This window comes from Alosa sapidissima, chromosome 5, assembly GCF_018492685.1.
Source record: "Alosa sapidissima isolate fAloSap1 chromosome 5, fAloSap1.pri, whole genome shotgun sequence".
In the NCBI taxonomy this organism is placed as follows: Eukaryota; Metazoa; Chordata; class Actinopteri; order Clupeiformes; family Clupeidae; genus Alosa; species Alosa sapidissima.
Genome location: NC_055961.1, coordinates 9,856,225 through 9,864,437, shown reverse-complemented (window position 1 = coordinate 9,864,437; position 8,213 = coordinate 9,856,225). Strand labels below are relative to the sequence as shown.

The 8,213-nt window shown below is 48.6% G+C and overlaps 1 long non-coding RNA gene across 1 annotated transcript; it reads right to left on the bottom strand.

The window, feature by feature from the left end:
• Positions 1–4,947: 4,947 nt before the first annotated feature.
• On the bottom strand, positions 4,948–7,796 carry LOC121708719. Its single transcript, XR_006031745.1, has 2 exons — positions 5,308–7,796; positions 4,948–5,231 (listed from the first exon to the last, which is right to left on the bottom strand). It is a non-coding gene; the product is annotated as an uncharacterized LOC121708719 (long non-coding RNA).
• Between the last annotated feature and the right edge of the window lie 417 nt (positions 7,797–8,213).

Below are 8,213 nucleotides of genomic sequence, written 5' to 3'. Positions count from 1 at the left end.
GGATGGTGATGTTGAATCTAGTGTGTGTGTGTGGTGGGTTGGTGGCGAGGCTGAATAGTGTGTTTCGGGATGGTAATGTTGAATCTAGTGTACATGCCCCTGGTTCGCCCCTGAGCTGAGGCAACTAAAGGCCGCTGGCCGCTGTCTTGAACGGCTATACAAGAAAACTGGCCTTACAATGCACTCCATGCTCTACACCGAACATATTCAGACATATAGGGATGCACTCAATGCTGCCCGCTCAAACTACTACTCATCACTCATAACCTCCTCCATGTCCAGGCCAAAAACCCTATTCAGGACTGTGGACAAACTCCTAAAAGGAGACCCCTGAGCAGTGCCAGGCCTTCTTACACTTCTTTGATGATAAAATTAGCCAAATCTACCACTCCTTCAACCCCAATACTATCTCTCTCTCTCTCTCTTCTTCTCCTCCTTCTCTGGGCCCTCAGCTCTCTCATTTCACCGCTATTGACTCCCTCACCATCACTGACATCATTACTAAGTCCAACTAATCATCGTGTCAGCTTGACTCTGCCCCCACCCCTCTACTTAAAGCCTGCTCCACATCCCTGTCTGAACCCATTACATTGATTGTTAACACCTGCCTCAACTCGGGTGTGGTGCCTGCTGCCCTAAAGACTGCTGCAGTTACACCCATTCTCAAAAAAACCTGACTCCGACCCTACATCACTAATAAACTACCGCCCTATCTCCAACCTCCCCTTCCTGGCCAAGGTACTGGAAAGAGTGGTGGCCTCACAACTACACACCTTTCTTAACCACCACGACCTGTATGAGTCCTTTCAATCTGGCTTCCGCTCACGTCACAGTACAGAGACTGCCCTTCTACGCATAGTTAACAACCTCCTCCTGTCTGCTGACTCTGGTTCACTTAACATTCTCATTCTCCTTGACCTTAGTGCTGCTTTCGATACCATCAACCACAATGTTCTAATCTCCCGTCTGTCTGCTATTGGTGTTTCTGGCAAAGCCCTCAATTGGTTTCAGTCATACCTCACCAACAGAAAGCAGTTTGTAACACTTGGTCCACATCAGTCCCCCAAGTCCCCGGTCACTCGCGGTGTCCCCCAGGGTTCTGTACTTGGACCTCCTCTTTCTCATATACATCCTCCCTCTTGGCCAGATTATTCGCAGCCACGGTCTCAACTTCCACTGCTATGCAGATGACATCCCACTCTATTTTACCTCTCCCTCTGACCCCCCACCACGCTCCCTCACTGAATGCCTCTCTGACTTAAAATTATGGATGCAAAACAATTTTCTCAAGCTCAACACAGACAAAACCGAAATTCTGCTGATTGGCCCTAAAAGCATCCTCACCAAATCTCCCCATCACACTCTCAACATTGATGGCTCATCTGTCCACTCCACCCCTGTTGTTAAAAACCTTGGCATTCAGCTTGACTCCACCCTTAGCTTTGATCCTCATATCAAATCACTCACTAAGATTGCTTTTTTTCACCTCCGTAACATTGCACGCCTCCGACCCTTCCTCTCTGATAGTGATGCACAGACTTTGGTTCACTCACTCCCCACTAAAACCCTTCAAAGACTACAATATATTCAAAACTGCAGCCAGGCTCCTCACCCATACCAGACGATCAGCACGTATCACCCCCATTCTCCATCAACTCCATTGGCTACCAGTTCTGTCCCGGATCAAATACAAAGTACTACTACTCACCTTCAAAGCCCTCCACAACCTTGCTCCCCCCTACATCTGCGACCTCCTGACCCCTTACACTCCTTCCCGCTCACTCAGATCCTCTGACCAAAACCTCTTGGCTATCCCCCGCTCCAGACTCTCCACCCTGGGTGGCAGGTCCTTTAGTGCCTTGGCCCCCAAACTCTGGAACTCCCTCCCCCAACCCCTTCGTGCCTGTCTTTCTCTTCCTTTCTTCAAAGCACATCTTTGTTGTATTGTTTTGTCTGTTTGTTATTGTGTTTCCCTGCCTTTGTCTCTGTTGTATTGTTTTGTTTGTTTGTTATTGTGTTTCCCTGCCTTCCTACTATGTAAAGCGACCTTGGGTTTGAGAAAGGCGCTATATAAAATAAACGTATTATTATTATAGTGTGTGTGTGTGTGTCTGTGTCCTTGTTATGACTGACGTTTTCAGCAAATATACGCTTGCCATTCCTACCAACCGACTAAATAACCCACCTCCCGCTGAAAGAAAGCACATTTCTCCAACTTGGCTTTTAAGCCCTCTTACTGCAGCCGGTGGACAACCACCTCCAACCGCTGTAAATGCTGCTCGACGGAGGATGAAAAAATGACCACATCGTCTAAATACAATAGCAAAGATTGGCACTGCTGGTCTCCGAATAGCCGCTGCATAAGCCGTTGGAAGGTGCTAGGGGCGTTGCAGAGCCCAAACGGCATCCTGTTCCATTCAAACAGGCCGAATGGCGTGCAGAAAGCAGTTTTAGCTCGATCGGGCTCTGCAACGGGCACCTGGTTATACCCACTTGTGAGGTCAAGCGTGGAGGCCCCGGAAAGAGCATCCAGCGTTTCCTCGATGCGAGGACGTGGAAAGGCATCTTTCCGAGTCTTGCTATTCAACTGGCGGTAATCCACACACAACCGTGGACTCCCGTCCTTCTTTTTAACAAGGACAATGGGGGACGCATTTGGGCTACAGCTTTCTCGAATTATTTGGTTTTCCAACAATTGTTGGATGTGAGACTTCACCACGTCATATTCTGAGGGGGGTAACCGACGGTAACACTGCCTGACGGGAGTGTTATCGAGCAGAGGAATCTCATGAGATATAAGGCGGGTACAACCCAAGTCCCCCTCATGAGTGGCAAACACAGATTGGTGCTTTAGCAGGAGGGAACGGGCGTGACCCTGTTCATGATCACTCAAGGCTGACAAATCAAGGCCCTCAATTTTTGACACAATGGGATCAGGTGCTTCTTGGTCGTGGACCAGAGCATGGGTTACTCTAACCTCAGCTATCCCCAGGGGCATGCTAGTAACATACACCTCAGTCAAACTACCCAGGATAGAACGTGGGTATAAGAGAACATCACTTGTACCAACATTGACAACAGGAATGTACGCAGTGCCATTAGAAACCTGAACTAAAGCAGGAGATGCCAGAAGACCACCCGGCAACCCAGACGACAGGGGCTCAAAGAGGGCTGACTGACCAGTGCTATGACTAGAACAAGTGGCAGCCTCAAATTTTAGCATCCCTCCCCCAATCCGATGTGCCGACAGTCGACAAAAAAGATACATTGGCCTGGTGACATAGCTGCAATGCTTCGAAAACTGGACTAGGGACCTGTGCAACAGAAAGAGATTCAAAAGGCAAGGTGGCCTGTGGACCAAACAGTTCATAGTAGCACTTACTAATGATATTCATCCCCAACACACCTGGGACATAGAGCGTCCCGGAGGATCTCTCACTACCAACACCCCACAGCCTGGGATATCTTTGTTACAAAGCCTGACATCCAGCTCCAAGTAGCCTAGGTATGGGATTGCCAGACCATTCGCGGCTCGAAGTTGCAGCCACTGGAACTGCCTAAGGCGGTCTTGCCCCCAGGGTTCAAAGTGCTGCCTAAAGAAGGTTTCAGTAATGGTTGACACCATAGAACCGGTGTCCAAAAGACATAGTACATCCACACCCCCCATATTCAGCTGTATGTTTGGACAAGAGGACATTAACTGTGGCACAGTCCCTACCCCTCCCCTTGCTCCACCTGAGCCCGGTTGGCTTACGACGGACTAGCTGTTTTAATTCTCTACGTAGCGCACCATCCATCACATACTCGATGAACTGATCTCGTAACATTACCTCAGAGTTGGGTACGGCGTCGGGTGCAACCTGTCTGATCTTCCCCATCAAACTCATCAGGCCCAAGGAAAACTCCAGTAGGCTCTCACCCTCCTGTTGCTTCCTCGAGAAAGGCTTCCTGTAATAAAACATGCGACTGAGAGCAACCGTATAATTCACGCAAGATAGCTATAACTTTCTTTGAATCTTTCCGTTCATCGGTAGACCGATATTTAATCTCCTCTTTTGCTTCCCCCTCAAGATGGTAGAACAAAAAGAAAGCTTGATAAGCAGGAGCAAGATGGCGAGCCCTCATACAGGCCTGTACTTCCTCCTCCCACTCATCAAAACCCAATCCTGTCTTGCCTGAAAACATAGGACATTTCTTGTCGCTAGGGATAAAAACAAATTTCTCCGTTACTACCCCTGTAGATGGTGGCACAGCTGCAGGTTGAGAAACCGTGGCCTGCCCGGAAAGCCTAGTCTGCTGCTGCAGCCAACTGTCTTTCTCAGCCTGGAGCTGCGCAACCCTATCTCGGAGTTGTTGCATTTCTGCGTCCATATTTCCAACAATTGGTCGCTGCCGTGTTTCCTCATTCATAGCCGCCCCCCCCCACTAACTTACCACCAACTCTTATGCAGTATACAACCCAGTTACCTCCATCAATTTCCCGTCCAGACTGTTGCTGTTTTGTCTTAGTGTTGCTGCCCACCGTATCACCAAAAATCACACACAAGATAATACAACACAAAATGAATTCACAAGAAAAAATAAATAAGTAAAGGAATCCACGTCTTACTTGAAGTGTGCAATCCTGCCGACTGCGCCAAAAATGTGGCAAAGCGGTAAAGTGAGGGGAGTGTAAGTCCCCAAAAGATAGTCAACTACGCCCCCCCAGAGCATTATTATAAATTGCCACCCAGGGACAGTATTACCATCACAAGTATTACCCACACAAGTTCAATGCAATGACAGTAGAGATGAGGCCGTGTCACAATCTAGACAAAACAGCAACGCCTATTGGAATGGACTTGAGTCCTGTGGGATTATGTGACCAAGGGAGGGCGCTCAAGGCCCACTATGACGGTTCTGCACCAGGGAACACAACACACCCACACAACACACCGGGACAAGAGATAAAGTTAAAATCAAAAAATCTTTATTGGGGGGTAAAATTTATACTAAAGGGAAGGGGGGGGGTTCAGTCGTCGTGGCCCAGGAGAGTGTAGAGGCCGGGGGGATAGAAGCTGGAGGGCACTGGGGCAGCGGCAGGTACGGTTCGCCCGGCGGGAACCTCACCCGTGGCTGGACAGCATTGGGGTAGCGGCGGGTACGGCTCGTCTAGTGGGGGCCTCGTCAGTGGCTGGACAGCGGCGGGGCAGTGGTAGGCACAAAACGTCTGGTGGGGGCCTCGTCAGTGGCTGGACAGCGTTGGGGCAGTGGCAGATCTGGCTCGTCTGGTGGGGGCCTCGTCGGTGGTTGGACAGCGGCGGGCACGGCTCGTCTAGCAGGGGTCTCGTCAGTGGCTGGACAGCGGCGGGTACGGCTCGTCTGGTGGGGGCGAGCAAGCTAGTCATCAGTGGCCGGGGCACAGGGCTTAACGCCCAGGGGTTCGGCCCAAGTGTGGGTAGCGGCTGGTGGGCCTGGGGCTGCAACAAGGTCAAGAAGAACACCACAGCCGGTCACACTCATGAGATTAACAGAGGTTGCTCTGACAGACACTTCAAGGCACAGCACGTCACAGCAAGGTCAGAACAATAGTGTTCAAAAACAGCCCAACTAGCATGCAAACAGGTTAGCCAGCACAGCTGAATGGTACACTGATAATACTGTTCGATAAAGGGACCACTTAGCGTCACTGCCTTCGCTTCTCACTCCTGTCTGCCGAACTCCACCCACGCGAAGGCCAGTGTCTCATCCGAGTGCTCAGCGGGGCCAGCTTCGGGGACAGGCTACTGGAGGCTGTATTCAGTGCAAAATACACAACACTGCAATCTGTGAAAACTCACTCAGCACTGCAATCTGTGAAAACTCAAACTCGCATGCACATTTCTTAGTGGGCACAGCAACATGATTATACAGGGGAACAATGCACAAATACAGGCAATCCCAGTAGCCTACGATCACCCAGGCAGCACCGAAGGCTAGCCGATAGCAACGATACACTAGCAGCACATCTCCATGGGTACTTAGCTGTAGCTGCCCTCTTGATTCTCCGTCTTCCAGGGTTCCCGGTTTCCTCCACTGAATGCCTGTCTCGGTAATCGTCTTTTCCTCCGGTCTCCAGTCGCTCGTCTTCACCGTAGCCCAGCCCGCGTCGTCTCCAGTCTCCCGGTCGTGTTGTTTGTTGAATACCTGCAGCATAGTGCTCCCCCTCTAAAAGCACACCAATCATTGAAACGAATTCCTCCCGCCATCCAGCTGAGCTGCATTGGAACAATAATTAAATTAACACAGCGCAAACAGCCTGTGCTACCATGTTTACATTTTGGGACAGTGCGCCGCCATCTTAATCCCGGATGGTTTCGCTAAAACTGTTCCCTACGGGGAAAACTAACACAGATTAGTTCCGCCCCCCATTGGAATGTAGTCACCCCTGTGACAATTATAGCATATCACCTGAAAGGCAGAATACAGTTTAAAAAACACACGCCATTATTAATCTATTATCTCTATTCAAATATTGTATTACATACCCACTCCGTATTGGCAGCACGATCTGTAATTCACGGCTGGGAAATGCAATTATTAGTCCGTTAAAAATCAGTGTATGCAAACAAGCTGGAATCTATGTATGCAGTTAATAGAACATACCTGAGCAAGCAGGGAGGAATTTAACGCAAGGCAGGAATTAGGAGGAGTCGAACGACAACCATTCATGAATCCCTCTACAAAGACACACGCCTACTCAAGCGAGTAGGACGCATTTCACACTGCTCCTGCTTCACCTATCCTTTTAGCAATTTCCATTCTTTTTCATTCTTTTATTTCATTTACAAGCTAGTTTAGCAAAAACAGTGAAACCAGTACATTTAAAATCTGAAACTTTAGTGGTTAGTTTTTTACTTTAAATGAGCCAGCCAAGTCAACGAGCAAAAACTGAACGGCAATTCACCTTGAAGTTGGATTAAAACAAAATGCGCTCCTCCGGCCAGAGACCCAGGAGATCATACCGAAAATGTACTGAGCTAGAACAGAGGATTTCTACTTTTGGAATCAAAGATGCATGCCCTTCCATCAACGACAGATGAACTACGAGAGGCATCTCATGAAGTGAGTACAGCAACTACTGGAAATGCAGAGAATGTAACCCAGCAGTCTAATATCACTGCTAATAGAGCAGATGAATGCATCGACCTCACAAAGGGAAATGTGAGTACAGAGCCTTGGCACAGGCAAGGTGCCAGACCAAAAAACAAAAAACGTAATACAAGAACAGTAATTACCTCAACACCAGTAAATTCAGAGGTTAACTTCAGGCCTCATATCAGAAATACTGACAGATCAGCAAACTACTCCAGGGCTTGTGGTCCTAAGGGAAGCCCACAGCCCCTAACACTATGGAACACATTTGAATGCCTCCGGGACGTGAGAAAGGAATTTCCCAGGGAACAGACCCAAAGCAGGCAGCGATCAAACCACAACAATAGAAAGATGGGCACAGACATGAAGCAGCACTCGACACCTATTCATCCCACAACCCTCGTTCTAGGCGACTCTGCTGTGAGACATATAAATGGGGAAAGGATGATTGTATGTTGTTTCCCAAATGCTTCTGTGTCTGACACAAAAAACAAGCTTGCAGAACTGGTGTCAAAATATGCAACTATCAAGCATATCATTGTGCATGTTGGAGCAAATGACATCTACAGAGAATAGCTGTATGTAAAAGAAGAAGATTTCAAGGAACTTTTCTCGGTCCTATATGAGCTTGGAATACAAATTTTCATCAGTGGCCCACTCCCAGCAGAGGGACGCTTTGTATTTTCCAGACTATTCCGTTTAAACACCTGGCTTGCAAAAACATGCTTTTCAGTTAGGATGAATTTTATTGACAATTTTAACCTTTTTTGGAATCGCAGGGAATACTTCAGACCAAATAGCACAGAGCTGAGTTGGACTGGGGCCAAGATCTTAACCGAATACTATCACCTCTCTCCTGCACCCAACATTTTTTCTGCCAACCTTGAGCCGAGCCTCTGATAAGCGCTCAGTGGCCATACAAACGGAACAAGCGGATGACCTCAACAACTCAGCTAAACCAAAACACTCTGCACAGGCTGAAACAGAGATATGCCCAACCTCCCCTGCTGTGGGGCCCTCTGATAACCACCCGCTAGCCTCCACTGAAATGCAGACCTTGGAGAAACATAAACAACCAGCTCAACAATGCCAAGCCATGT